General features: G+C 44.7%; 1 protein-coding gene across 4 annotated transcripts in view; it reads left to right on the forward strand.

The window, feature by feature from the left end:
- USP47 (ubiquitin specific peptidase 47) overlaps positions 1 to 15,836 on the forward strand; it is a 1,403,064-nt gene that overhangs the window by 1,040,745 nt on the left and 346,483 nt on the right. The gene's annotated exons all lie outside the window — the stretch shown is intronic.

Below are 15,836 nucleotides of genomic sequence, written 5' to 3' on the forward strand. Positions count from 1 at the left end.
ACCAGTCTTCCCTGCAACTTGGGCGACTGTAATCCCTCTTGATGTGAACTTACCTCCCTGTGCACCGCATCTGTTTGCTGTTACCAAGGCTTGTTGGATCGCTTCACAAAAGATCTTCAAGCTCCAAGACTCCCCAGCCTCTAGAACTGCACAGCTTCAAGAATGATGTCCTGCCACTTCCTCTGCATCGTGGCCCTTCATCTCCTGTATGCTGTCAAGGCTTCCTTGCGACTCTCTGTGCCTCCTGCCAGAGGGTCCTCATAAATTCCTGCTATCTTTCCTGTGTGCTGACGGATGACCCTGGCTTACCCTTGTTGGGTTAGTTCAAAAGACCTTGTGGGCTGCAACACAGCATCTTCTCCCACAAACCTTTGTTTGCATTTGCCAAGGCTTGTTGCTGGTCCTGCCAGCCACTGACATTCCTGCACTCTTCGATCGGCGTGGGACAGCTCGTGGATGGCTCTAGTACTCCTGCATAGTCGCCTTGGCTCCACAGCTACTGGTTCAACCTCACCGTGCTTCTGCAGAAACCTCCTACAAGGGCTGGTATTGTGCTCCTGTGCCTCCAGGTCACTTCTGGGTGGTTTTGATTCTGTCTCCTATGCTTTCAGGATCTTCTTGTCTGGATTCCACGTCCTGGCTCCACCAACCTGTTCCACAAGATGCCGTAGCTGCTGATCTTCCACAAACCTCCAATGGCGTCTACTGGCGTTTCCGATTCTACTTCACCCATATGCACCTTGGATCCCTGGTATAGGTATCTTGGGTCCTGGGGTATCAACGAGTGGGGTGACTCTCCAACCTTCCTTGATCCAAGTGGTTTCTTCTGGGTCCTTAGGGAAGGGTTCTAGAACTGTAAAATTCCAGCAGCGAATTACCTTGTGTTATCCTTTTGACCCGGTGTAACAACCCTACGCTCGGGCACCGTGGGGTTCCTGGCTACTTACCTTGGGTGGTTCCATGCCTCCCCTGGGGTCCTCTGACCTTAGGAACTAGTCCCGTTTTGGTTTTTACCTCACATTCCACCATTTAAGTATATGGTTTGCCCCCCCCCCCCCCTCCCGGTTGTAGTATTTTTATACCCGCCTGATGTGGTTCTTTCTTGCGTGAAAGGCTTGCGGGCTGAATAGTGGTACATGTACTAGCCTTACACCCCTCCTGAATAAGCCTCCGCAGCTCTCAACAGATACCCCCTGGAGCTCTGGTTTTCATCGACCTAAACACTATCATTTAGGGTTGCCTGGTCTTAGTGCACAGTACCCCACCATAGTTGTACACTATATACTGAACCAGTTTCCTACAACATGCCTCATTAATATTCATTAGGCTAATATTCATTAGGGAAGTCGCAGTTTGTGACCCCCTTATCTTTGGCTACAATCACATTGGTAATGGCCCACCGGGCCACAAGGAATAGCAAACTACCATCCCTGTGATTGTATTCCAAAACAGATTTTTTTATATATAGAGGAGCTGGTGGTTTGTAAAAGAATTAGCGCTGCTTTAAGAAATAAAAAAGATTTTCATTTTGGGCAATTTCAGATAGAGCAGGTAGTGGTTCCTTAGACCACAGCCTGCTCTCCATGAGACTGCCACCCTAATTCCCAAAGGGGAAGGGGTCCCAATGAAAATTGTCTTCCCCTTTGTGAATTGGTTACCACCTCCTCTGAGTAGTCACTAACGTTTCAGGGTTTTGGCACTGAAAATTCTTTTGTAGATCTTTAAAATATGTAATTCCAAATCACAATTTAGAGGGAACGCTTCTTTCATGCCCCTTCCAAATTATGATGTTATATGGGTCACATAACCCGTATTATTTGTCAGAAAAAGTTTTCTGACACTCAATTGTTTTTTTTCACATTACAAAATTGGATTTTGTAGTTTCAAACCCAGTGATTTTGAAAACCGCAGTTTTTGCAAGTGCTAATCTTTTTGTACAGTTGATCTTAGATAATGAATACATTCCACATAGCCGGTGACTCGTGCTAAAGGTACTTCATCTGATCATCGGATGGGTTTAGACTCGGTACCTGAAGAACTTTCAGAGTAAGTCAGAAGTTTTGTAGATTCCTCAACCCATACCTGCAATGCCTTATTTATTTTCTCTTCAAAGCTACCTTCCGAAGTCTTTTTTTAAGTTTAGAATGCTTTATTGAAGTTATAAACCATGTAAAACATCATTACAAAGTCATGTATCAACAGGATATTTGATAAGGTAGAACATGTAATGAAAAGCAATGACAAGCAATATCCAATAATAAATAAACTGTACCTAGATTAATTGCATTTTAAAGATTTTAAGATGAAGAAAAAGAGAGAGAAAGAAAAAAGAGGAGAGAAGAGAGAAGGGGGAGAAGAAAGAAAAGAAGAAAAAGAAGAGTCCTGAAAAAAAGATGCAATGTAAGCATTTAGAAAGTAATATTAACTACACAAAAAGCAACAATGTAATTTGCAACAGGTAAAGTCATTTTGACATTTTAGAAAGAAAATTAGTTAATGGCAACCATAGTAAGTCTCTCTTAATCACCAAAGATGTAGAGGTAGCATAAGCTCTGTCCATTCTATGATGGTGACACAGTAAATTCCACCAGGCTTGATAAGAGATTTTTGAAGTATCTTTCCAATTAGTGGTGATGACCTGCAGCGAAACAGCTAAAAATAAGTTAATGAAATTACCTACAGTGCTATGATTGACCCATGCAGGGGAGGAGTGTCCCAAGAAAACGTGTAATGTGAAACGGAACATTAGAGGATAAAATATCATTGAACTTCAACCAAATACGAGACCAAAAGGCTTGAACTAAGGGACAGTGAAAAACATATGAAGAAAATCCCCTATTCTTGTGAGAACAAGACCAACATTTAGGAGAGTCCAGTAATTTAAATCGATAAAGGTCATTAGGGGTAAAGAATAGTCTATTATAGAAGTAGTATAGGGTCTATGTGGTACTAGCTGAGCGTGACGTAGTATGTATCTTGGACCAGAGAAGATCCCATGCGTGAAGGGAGAGATCGAAGCCTAAGTCTTGTTCCCATAATAGTTCCACGGCGCATTTGGTTCTAGCAACAGGGAATGCGATAGTAACTTATAGATCGTGGCAGCTCTAAATTGAGTGGAAAATTTAATAGAAACGGAAGAAGGAGGGGGGTGATCAGATGTAGCAGTAGGACAGTCTGGGAAGTAGAAGCGAGTGAGGGCATCCCTAAACAAATTATAATGGGAAGCGTAGTGAGGGGAAATACCATACATAGTTTGAAGTTCAGAGAATGACATGAAAGAGCCATCAGTCAACAATTGCTGGGCGGTAATAATACCCTTATCAATCCATTCCTTCCAAAATAAGGCACGATTATTGATCTTGAAATTTTTATTATACCAAATAGGTATGCTTAGGGAGCGATCAGCCGAGGAAAGATGCATGCCACGTAAATAAACCACAAGAGCTTTGGAGTGAGTAAGAGTAGGAAAGGACATACGCTTCGGAGGCAGGGTAACATGGATCGCGGAGGAGAGAGAAAAAGGAGAGTATTGGGCTTGTTCTAGGGCAGTCCATGCAGTACATGACGGAGTATTGGAGTCGGATAACAAAGTCCAAACTTGTTTCAAGGTGAAAGCTGAATGGTATCGTCTGAGATTGGGGAAATTAACCCCACCCAACCCTTTAGAATGTTGGAGACGAGCCAATGAAATTCTGGGTCTCAGTTTATTCCAAAGGAACTTAATCAGTGAACTATTGATAGTACGAAAGAAAGTATTGGGAAGAGAGCTAGGGAGCATGGAGAGGTAGAAGTTAATGATTGGAAGAAGCATCATCTTAATCGTAGCTAATCTACCCCACCAAGAAAGGAAAAGAGGGGACCAGCCATCAGTGAGGGTAGAGAGTTTCTTAAGGATATCAGTGTGATTAAGTTTAACAAGATCTTTGATATTGTTAGAGTATAGAACACCAAGGCACTTAATATGTGAAGATTTCCATGCAAAACCAGAATCAGAAAACATGATGGGTAGACAGAATTTATTTAAAGGTAGAATTTCAGATTTATCAATGTTCAATTTGTAACCGGAAACTGTAGAGTAATCTTGTAATAGAGAAAAGAAGGCCGGTAAGGAAACCGAAGGGTAAGACATAAATAATAAGATGTCGTCCGCATATGCAGTAAATATAATATCCAGGTTCTGAAATTGAAACCCTGTATACTGAGTGGAACGTCTAATAGTCTCTAGGAAAGGTTCAAGTGCGAGTATGAATAGGAGGGGAGAAAGAGGATAACCCTGTCTGGTTCCTCTGAGGAGAGGGAAATATCGGGATTGACAGCCATTAACCCAGACAGACTTAGTTGGTGCCGAATATAAGAGTTGTATAAGTTTATTGATAGGGGGACTAAAGCCATGCCATTTCAGAGCGCCGAAAATAAAGTCCCAATTAATCCTATCAAATGCTTTTTCGGCATCTAAGGTAATGGCCGCTACTGGAGAAGTGGATTTTGAAGCTAAATGTAGGATTTTGAAGCTAAATGTATGATGTTCAGAAAGGTGCGTGAATTATCCGTGATTGACCGACCTTTGACAAAACCAGATTGATTTATATTAACTAAGTTGGGGATAACCGTGTTGAGACGAAGGGCAAGGAGTTTTGCATATATTTTGCAATCAGTGTTTATTAAGGAAATATGTCTATAATTCTTGCACAGAGAAGGATCTTTATCTTTCTTGGGTATTAATCAAAGCATTGCTTTCGTGAAGGAACCTGTGACTCACCAGCTAAAAGAAAGGAATTGATCAGCGACAGAAGATGAGGGACCAAAAGTGATTTGAAGTGGAGAGAAAATCGAACTGTAAAACAATCCGACCCCGGTGTTTAACCTTTAGGTAGCAGAGCGATGGCCTCTATAAGTTCCTTTTCGGAAATTGGAGCATCAAGAGATGAAAGGTCAAGGGAACTATCAGAGGATTTAGGGATTTTCTTAAAGGAATCAATGAGATCTGGAGAAGGGTGTGTTTCAGGAGTGCCTGATTCATCTTTAATAGCAATAATTTTAGATTTTTGTTTCTTAATTTTAAGGTAATTTGCTAAAGATCTCCCTGCTTTGTTACGACCACCATACATTTTTTAATTAAATTTCAGACGGACGTTGCAAGCCGAATCCCAAGATAACTTGTTATATTGCATTTTAGCTTTAACCCGTTCCCTGCTCATGACGGAACCACTCCGTCATGAGCCACGGGCGCCGTGTGCTCATGACGGAGTGGTTCCGTCATGCTGCGGCCGTTGGCGGCCGCTCCGCCCACGCGGCACTGATTCCCCGACTGTGCGGGCGATCAATGCAAGTGGGCGGAGTCATGACGGAACCACGCCGTCATGAGCACAGCTCGCCCGTGACTCATGACGGCGTGGTTCCATCATGAGCATGGCGGCGCCGCGCTGACCCCAAACCCCCCCAGCGCCGCGGCAGAATTTGTGCCGCGGCGAAGGGGTTAATAAGAAGGGGAAGTATATCAGGACAGTTAGTGGTAAAGTACATTGAGTGTAAAAGGGCTTTCTTTTTTCTCAGAGATACAAAATCAATAATAAAACCCCTAGAAGATGCTTTGAAGGCATCCCAAAGAGAATGGAAGTGAGAGACGGAGGAAAGGTTATGAAGAAAAAAACTCTTGAGCAAATAGGGTAAACTGTTCAGAAAATTGTGTATCTAAAAGAAGGGAGTTGTTAAAGCGCCACCGTCTAGAAGTAGGAGAGGGGGGAAGGGTAGTCCATATCTAGAATGACAGGGGCATGGTCCGAAATAAGGATAGAACCAGTTTCAACTTTGTTCATAAATTGTAAAGCGGGTTGTGTGAGGAAGATGTAGTCAATCCGTGAGTGGGATTTATGGACAGGTGAGAAGAAAGCCAATTCAACATCCGGGTGAGAGGTGCGCCAAGTATCTTATCAATCCTCTTGTGGTAATGGCTTTAAGGAATGCTTTCGACATCTTATTTGGGATGTATCTGGTTTGGCACTTCCTATTGAGAAAAGGGTCCATAAGTTGATTACAGTCCCCACCCAAAATCAAATGTTCAGCGGAGTGTGAGGAAAGGAAAGTTGAGAAATCGTTCCAGAAAGATAGATCAATACCATTTGGACCATAAAAATTACAAAAAGAGAGTTGGTGATTATTAACTTTAACATCTAAATATAACCATCTACCATTTGTATCTACAAACTCATTATGTAAAAGAACATTCAGAGATTTGTGAAATAAAATTATCACACCATTCTTATTATTAACAGCTGGGGAGCAAAAAATGTCACCCACTGTTTACGTAACGATGATATGTCTTGTAACTTGAGATGTGATTCTTGCAGCATCACTACATGACAATTCAATCTAGCAAGGTGGGATAGTACCCATTGTTTCTTAACAGGATTGCGCAAGCCTTTAACGTTCCAAGTAACAATACGGAGACCTTTCATGAATAGGAGGAGCAGAAGGTTAGATAATTGAGGAGCAATTTAGATTGGAAAAGAGCATTGGGTGAGGATGACATAAAGAACAGGGGGTAAATAGAAGGAATGAGCAGGAAATCAAAAGGATGTTCACAGAAGGAACTGCAAGGAGGCCAAAAGGTCATGAAACAAAGAGAAAAAGAACGGAGAAGGAGAAAATTAGGAACTTTAGATGAAAAGAAACAAAATAAGAGAGAGAAGAGCACAAATTGTAAACAGGAAATAAATAGACAAGAGTCTAAAGAGAGGAATGATGTACGAGAACTCAAAAATGCAAAGGAGGACAGGGAGAGAAAGAGAAGACAGAGATACAAGAACAGGAAGAGGAGGACAGGACTCCTCCCAAGTGGATATCAAGAAGAGGATGACAAAAAGCCTGCAGGCTTTAGCCATGAAACCGTTTGAAGAAAAAGACATTGAAGCGAGTGGGGGGGGGGGGGAAGGGGAGGGCGGTGAAGAGCAAGGCTACCACACAAAAGGAGACCGAGAAGGAAGAGATCATCGAATGGGACTAAATAAAAGTATAGGAAGGAAAACATAAGAGTAGGAGATATATAAATACAAAGAAGATAGAGTGAGACAATATAAAGGGAGCTTACCAAACTTCAGGGAAAAACGTACCGGGTAAAGTATACGACACATACACGATGGCAACGGGGGTGGAGAACATCAACAACCACGCTGGAAAGCGTAGACCTGAGGAACATAGGAAGGAGAAAGAAAAAAAAAAAAAAAACAGCCCATGAGATAGTGTTAAACATTAATAACAAACGGGCCTGATCTTAAGCAAAACACATCAGAGAAAACATTAACAAAACAGTCATGGTTTACTCAGTTCCATAAGTTCTAGTTTGTGGGAGTGAATAAACTTTCGAAGGTCAGCTGGATCGTCAACTCAGAGTTCTGTCTTTATAAGTGACTTTAAAGAAGCAGGGATGAATTAATCCATATCGCGCAATCATGGATCGCAAGGCGGGCCGAAGATCAAGGAACTCCTTTTGTCGATTAGCTGTTGACTTGGAGACATCTTGACTGAAGAAGATTCTGTGGCCAGACCATAGCAACTGCTTATGTTGTTTTGCGGCGTTAAGAATTGTCATAAGGTCTGAATACAATAGGAAGTATGCCATTATACCCCTTGGTTTTGAAGGGGAAGATGCACTCTGAGGACCCAGCCTATGAGCTCTTTGAATGTTGAAGTCTGTGGATTTTGGAAGGACTTGGGTTTTAAGGAAAGCAATCATGTCCGAGCCTTCAGAACATTCAGGAATACCATAAATACGCAAATTATTGTGCCTATTATGATTTTCCAAATCCTCCGTGTTTTTTTTAAGTTGAGTTACTTCTTTGGTGAGACTTTCAACTCAGGCTATAACGTCTTGAGCATCACTCACCTTCTGCTCGACGTCTGAAAGCCTGGAATCTAGACCCGACCATTTATCTTCAATCCGTTGAAGGGTAGCAGCAGTATCAGACATAAATGGCCTAATAGGGCGCAATTCCTCCATTATATCCTCCAGCGCAAGGGGAAGCGGGGATTTGGAGGGAGAGGGTGGGTCTTTCTTAATGCGTTTAACAACTCCAGGGTTTGAATCCTTGCGCCCCCCTGTCGAGGACCCCTGAGCTTTGTGTGAATGATCCATGACCACTGAAAGGCTGAGATAGTATAAATAGCAAGCAAACGTCAGAGGAAAGAGGAAATTGTCAAAATAACTCTAGTGTGAAGAGAATGAATTGCAGAGAGTATATTCACTGAGGGAAACATGGGGGAGTCGCAAGGACCCAGCAAAATATGTTAAAAAAAAAAACAAACAATGTTGACAAAAAATAGACGCTGGAGAATTAATAAGTGAAAAACATTGGAAGAACATCCATGTGAGGGAAACTGAAAGTAGTTTGCTAGCTTCTGATTTTCAAAGCGTTGTGTGAGGCACAGACTAAAAAAAAAAAGCAGTGAATAACCCTCCTATGCTCCATAAATATGGCAATTACGTTGTTTGAAACGAAAATGAGGTTTAGGGGGGGGCTGTGTGCTGAACGGCATCGCGTGAGAGAGACTTGCAGCGCAGGAAGAAAAGCCTTTAAAATGGCGGCCACTACTGGGAGAAGTAAGGTGGCTCAAATAAACAGTTACTCAAACCGTGCCATGAGCTGAATTTTCGCCATAACTGCCCCTATATGCTCCGACGCCGAAATCCGATGTCTAGGGGAAGCAGTGTTGTCCCGAAGAGGTCCCTTTGTAGCCGAGCGCAGCTCGGTGTTGCGGAGCTCCTCAGGTGGCAGCCATCTTGCGCCGCAGCACGCTCTCCCGAAGTCTTTTTGAATTTACAGAGCACTGTCACCTCTATTAAATGTACATAATGTCCCCAGCAGCATGTCATAATTGAACCTTGGGGTGTTATTTTTTTTTCCTTCTTGGAGTCATCTTTCTCCGCTTTTTCACCCGTGAGAGTTTGCAGAAAGAAACCAATCCTGAGTCGGAAATTCTGTGACACCTCTAAAGGATTCCTGATGGATTTCCCATAGAACGGTGTGGATTATGCAGATGTTGGAGACATCTGTGGCTTTGAAATGTTTTGAAACGTCTTTGGCCAGGCGAGTTGTGATACTATGCAAATTACGTGCTCATTTTTATCAAATTTAATTGAGGCATGAGCTGGGGAGCTGAACAGTTACCCCCTTTTGCCTTTTAAGCCTAAGGAGAAAGGGTGTTGGCTAAACCGACTTCTAGATACAGAGGCACAAAAGTCAGAACGTTAGGGAAGGGGCAGATGTTTAACTTCCGCTCCACAGCATGATAGCAAAGATGCCCCATAGCCATGAATGAACTCTGGGGCATTGTTACTGCAGTGTGCAACATACTGTATCAGCAGGGAAACCATGTATTTCCGGTAATGTTAGGTGAATTAGACATCTTGCACAATAACTAAAACTGTACTCGACTGAACCTACCAATGGACCATATTCAGTTGCAGAGGTTGGTAATCGTACAGTGCAAATCAAGCAATCGCCATGGCTAACAACAAATATCACTTTGAAAATATTCGCTATTTTAAGATTATTTAAACATTTACATGAATTAACAAACCACTGTTTTTGGTCCAAATACATTGAAAATATTGGTACATATCTGAATTGATTCAAAAAGTGATAGTCATAGTGAATATGCTTCAGACTTGTGCAAAAATAAACATTTACAGTAAGTATTCCACAGTCGACTGACTTAATTTGAGTTAACCTCTGTCATTTAATTAAAGCTAGAGGGCGCACTGCGACATGGCCGCCCTTTGAGACGGCTCCGCCGGTCAGGCCACAAATGCGGGAATAACTATCTGCAGCGGGCTCGAAACTCCCCGCAACCAACGAAATCCGCAATCGGAACATTCAGGCCATGCGATGATGGTGGCGAGATGCGCTTTCTGAACCACTAACACAGACAAATTGGAAGAATTAACCTTGGCTGAGCGGCGGACGGATGAGAACAAGATGGCGGTGCCCTGTGAGGCCCAACGGTCTGAAGAGCAGAGGTAACGGAAAACGGCCATGGGAAACAGCGAAGCGCTCAAGCGCCCTGTCTGAGCTGTGTCCAGGGGACAATTATACATATATCTCCACTTACACCGACTGGTAGTCTTGCCGGCGGTGTGAACGCTACGTGCAGGACACCGCTAATGCGAAAGAACGGTCTGGTGATGAGACCGGTGGACTGCGATCGGATCATGGCTGGAAGCGTGATTCGGCCGCCCGTACTGTAAGCGGTAAGCGCTGCCCCCGCGGACAACACGCGCACTGGGGTGAAGGCTGCGTGGGGCGCCTTCTATATCCCCCCCCGCCTTCCTTCCTTCCTCCCTCACACGCTGACGTGCAGCTTGGAAGAATTGGCGGGACACATTGTGCAATAGCCTGGAGGATTTTCTGAGCTCTGTGACCTGAGTAGTGGGAGCGTTGGGGGCACGGCTCGGATTCCCCCCGCCACGTGGTGATTCTGGGGGATCGGTGGCGGAATGTCCACTCGCTTGTCCCGCGGTTGGGCCGCAGCAAAGATATGTTCCCATACTTGAGCGAAGAGGGTGAATATTACAGCGTATTGCACATTACCCCCCTTGCTGGTCACTCGCACAGTGTCTGAGGCCAAGTCGGATCCTTGTTGGATGAGGGTCGCTGCGCGCTGGATTGATCGTCGTGGTCGGAGGAGGGAGCTGTGTGTCGTGATATTTACGTTGGACTACACCGCTAACTCAGTATATCTCCTATACGTGGGCTTCTCAAAGTGCGAACATGGGGAAGGCGGACAAGATGCAACCCAAACTCTCCTTTGATGCAAAAAAAACACACTAAGGGTGCGACGGCGCCGCCAGACACTGACCTTCAATCCGACTCCGAGGTATCTACTGGCATGGAGGGTATCCTGCGGGCCATACAGCGCAGTTTGCAGGATATCAATGGCAAGCTGGACGCGCTTACATCGAGAGTCGACGTCATGGCAGCCAAGATGGACAAGCACGGAGAGCGCCTTGTGGAAGCAGAGACTCGTATCTCGGCGTTGGAGGATGAGTCGCATGAAACGACGCGGAGGTGCGCGGAAATGGAGAGGCTGCTGGAAGTTATAAAAAAACAAGGAGGAGGATTTACAAGCGAGATCCAGACGCAACAACGTACGAATCGCGGGTGTTCCGGAATCCACGAACACAGGTCGTATGGAAACTTATATTGAGGAACTACTTCGCAACGTATTTGATACAGAAGATCTCTCTTCCATGTTTGTGATCGAACGTGCGCACAAGTCCCTTGTTTCGAGGCCAAAGCCTGGTGCAGCGCAGAGACCAATAATTGCCCGTGTCCTTAATTATAGAGACTGCGATACCATCTTAAGACTAGCTCGTGAGAAACGGCAGATCACTTACAAGGGAAATGCCCTGGAATTCTACCCGGATTTCACCATGTCAGTTCAACTGGCGAGAAAAGAATTTAATCCAGCAAAACAGAAACTGCGTGATTTAAAAATTGAATACGCCATGCTTTATCCAGCATGCTTAAGGGTAATGTATGAGGGCCGTGCGACCATCCTACCGACACCGAAAGCGGCGCAAGAATTCCTTAAACTCAGCGTAAGGCGAAAAGAACTGCGGCAGTTGGAGCAAGAGAAAGACCAGGACTAGCTGCGGACGTGCGGTGCGAATGATCATGAACACATGTCATCGCGAACTGGTGTTGATGTCGAGGGCGGATTAGTGGCCACAGCATCACAGCACATCGGAGACAATGGCGAACTGCTCCAAGGGCCACATTATTAGACTGACAGACACTACCATATAATTGGAACTATACTGAGTATCTGGATTCTGTTGGGGATAGAGTGTTAGAACTATATAATCGGGCTGTCCTGCCTGCTGTTGCGGACTATTTGAAACATGTGCAGACGGGAGGGTCGTGGCATTGTATGGTATTGTGCACAGTTATGTTGGGTCAGAGGCAGGATACTTAGATAAACTGGAGGTTGCGAGTTAGGAGGGAGTCTGTAACAAACAACCATGTCTGACCACATCCATTACGATGGATGGAGTTGTGTGCTCTCGGTGGCCCCTTATGTGGGCGCTCCCCAACTTCAGTTGAGATATGTTACGAATTTCTTATGGGGTATGTCTTTGGCATGGTTGGGATGCTAAAGTGGGTGGTGGGGGGGGATGGGAGTTGGGGAATGTTATGCAGGCTTGAGTACTTGAGAAACATTGCTAGATCCCAATTTCGCATGCAGTTCTATGGAACCATGGTGCCGATATTGTCAATGTGCTATAGCACAGATTGCAAGCTATTTAACTCCAAAATGGTAACTAGCTGTTGATGGATGATGTGACGTCACGATCAAAACAATTAAACCCATTATCCTGGTATATTAGAGGTCTGAATAACCCTAAAAAAATAAGGCAGGTGTTTGCGTGTCTAGACAGACACCAGATTGATGTAGCTCTCCTGCAGGAAACACACCTCACACCTACATCTGGGGTACAGCTAGGGCGCAGATGGGCGGAGACTATACGCTGCTCGTCATACTCATCGTACTCTAGAGGGGTGCTCATAATGGTTAAAAAGGGATTGCAAATTAATATAGACGCTACCATAGCAGACGAGGCTGGACGTTCGGTTTTAATCACAGGAACGATACGGGGACACAAAATTGCTATACAATACATACGGTCCAAATATTGATGACCCTGAATTTTATCACAAAGTGTGGCGCACACTCAGTGACCTACCAGACATTCTGGTAGTGTGGGGGGGTGATTTGAATATTGCAATGCATGACTCACTAGACACGTCAGGCACATCGACTGAACCTCATAAAAGGGCCATGTGCAAAGTGCGTGATATTATGATTGATAAGCGCCTTAAGGATATCTGGAGAACACGACATCCCACAAGTATGGAGGCCACACATGTATCAGCTGCACATGGCAGTTGGTCGCGAATTGACTATTGGTTAGGGTCGGAGGAGATACTGCTGTGGACGGAGTCCATAAAACATCTCCCCTGAACACTATCAGACCATAACCCGGTGTTCTTGTCCTTGGTTCTGCCGTATTATACGCCACCTCCATATAGCTGGAGGTTTAATGCCAAAGCTCTGTTGGATACTGCCTATACAGATACTATAAGCCGAACCTTTAAGGAGTACTTTGACCTCAATGCACCATCTACAGATGACCCTGGCTTGCTGTGGGAAGCGTTTAAGGCCACTATTCGGGGTATTTGCATAAGTACCAACGCGGGCATCCTCAAAGATATCAGACAGCAGCTAACTATCCGAGAAAGTAAGATACGTGCCCTGGAAAATGACTATGAACGCACACATGACACAAAATTGCTGGGAGACATTAGAATAATACTGTCTGAATACCAAACTTATGCAGAGAATGAACTCCAGTACATTGGTAGGCGCCAGGAAGCGAGAACATACGGGGAGAGTGGTAGGCCAGGCAGCGGCCTGGCAGCTAAAATATGCTCCGGCCGGGTACCTCAGACGGTCCAAGCGATCAGGGATGCTACAGGGGAATTGCGGTACGATACGTGCAGTATACTAAAAGAATTCATGTGCACATTTGAAGCACTATATGCATCGCAATCCACAGCGTCGCCTGACGAGATAATGAGCTATCTAGCTGATCTCGCCATAGCATGGCTGTCGGATGCTCAAAGAGAATACTTGTCTATGCCTATTACAGAGTAAGAGGTTATAGAAGTCATTAAATCACTACCAAACTGGAAAGCACCGGGTCCTGATGGGTTCACGTGTGAATTTTATAAGACATTTGGAGAGCAGTTGGCGCCTCACCTGGTTGAGATGTATGGAGATGCCCACGAAAAGCAAAGACTGCCTCCGACATTACAAGAGGCTATGATTATCACCCTACTGAAACCAAACAAAGATCTTGAATACTGCGATTCATATAGGCTGCTGTCCTTAATTAATGTAGACACCAAGATACTGGCCAAGCTCATTGCAACTCGATTACAACCACTAATGACAAATCTGATATTACCAGACCAATCCGGGTTTATTCCGTCCAGATCTACAGCACATAACACAAGGACACTATTTGCTTTGTCACATTACCTAACTCCCAACACTAAAGCAGCTGCTGTGCTACTAGATGCCGCCAAAGCATTTGATTCTATAGAATGGCCTTATCTGCAAACAATCCTACAGCGAATGGGCTTTCCTCCTATTTTCCTTCAGGGGATACAGTTACTATACACGACACCGACAGCGCGTATGAGGGTTAACAAATACATATCTGACCCTATACATATCTCGAGGGGGACAAGGCAGGGATGCCCGCTATCGCCCTTGTTATATGCGATAGCGTTAGAGCCCTTGGCTTGTAAAATTATACAACACCACCACTACTCGGCGCTTCAATTCCCGCAAAGACCTTTACATATTTCGTTATATGCAGACGACATGATGTTATATGTGCGTGACCCGGAGAACCACCTGAATCCTTTATTAAGGGAATATATCAAATTTGGGCATCAATCGGGCCTCAAAATAAACTGGTCTAAATCCCTGAAAATACCGCTAACAGACACCACTAGCCCATGCGATTTGGAATACCCATTAGAGTGGCAATCGGAACCTGTAAAATATTTGGGTATCTGGTATCATCGTGACCCCGAACTTGTAATCCGTACGAATTACGGCAGAGCGATTGGGGCATTAGAAGAAAAGATAGGGCGATGGATTCAATTGCCATTATCCTTGGCAGACCGAATTGCCATAGCAAAGATGGTTATCCTACCTAAATTATTGTATCTATTTAATAATATCCCAATCCAGTCTCCACCAGCAGTTTTTCGCAGGATCTCATCTATGGTCCTTCGCCTGATCTGGGCGGGTAAACAAGCCCGGATCGAACTGCGTGCTCTTACACTGCCTTACTCGCGGGGAGGGTTTAGGGTTCCGGACTTTTTACTTTATTATCTCTGTGCCCAAGCGCAATATGCACATGTTTGGTATCAACCGATCCCATATCTTACACATGCGGCGATTGAAGAGGGAGACGCATACCCGACCCCACTAAGGTCTATTCTAACCCACCAGAGGCCCCCGCTGCACAACCACGATATAAATACTATTGACACGACAAATAGGGCTTGGCTTACTATGGGTAGAAAGGCGCGTAAGTTGCCACTGTATGCACCGGTGCTGCCAATACACAACCACCCTGAGCTATCTGTCACCCAGGAGGAAGTGGGTATGGGACTGCTCAGACAGGTAGGCTTTGACACCATGGGAGATTTATACAAACAGGGGTCCTTTAAACCACTTGCAGAGCTATCATTCATAAGTAATCAAACGTTGCTATTCCAGTTCACGTACCACCGGCTACAGGGAGCACTGAAGGCGCTGTATCCGACACACCCTGAGGAACCGTCACAGCTTGCTACTTTACAGTTACTGATCACGACCCCCACTGCTAGGCAACTGGTATCCAGACTATATGCCTCACTACAGGAAGACATAGCGGACAATACATGTAAAGCGATGGGTGCATGGAGTGGTGTCCTAGAGGATCCACTGACAATGGAGGAATGGGCCATTACTTGCTCTCTTACCGGTATGTTGACACCGAATGGAAATTTGCGTATGCTACACTATAAATATCTACACCAGTCCTACTACACTCCCGTGAGGCTCTATAAATATGGTCTGCGGGCTGACTCCAGGTGCTGTCGCTGTAATGTGGAAGATGCAGTTTTCATGCATTTGGCATGGTATTGCGATGCAGTGGCTGGGTACTGGGCAAGAGTGATACAGATGGTGGGGACAATGGTGGGCGTCAAACTTGC

The sequence above is a fragment of the Triturus cristatus genome, chromosome 3_2, assembly GCF_964204655.1.
Source record: "Triturus cristatus chromosome 3_2, aTriCri1.1, whole genome shotgun sequence".
Lineage (NCBI taxonomy): Eukaryota > Metazoa > Chordata > Amphibia > Caudata > Salamandridae > Triturus > Triturus cristatus.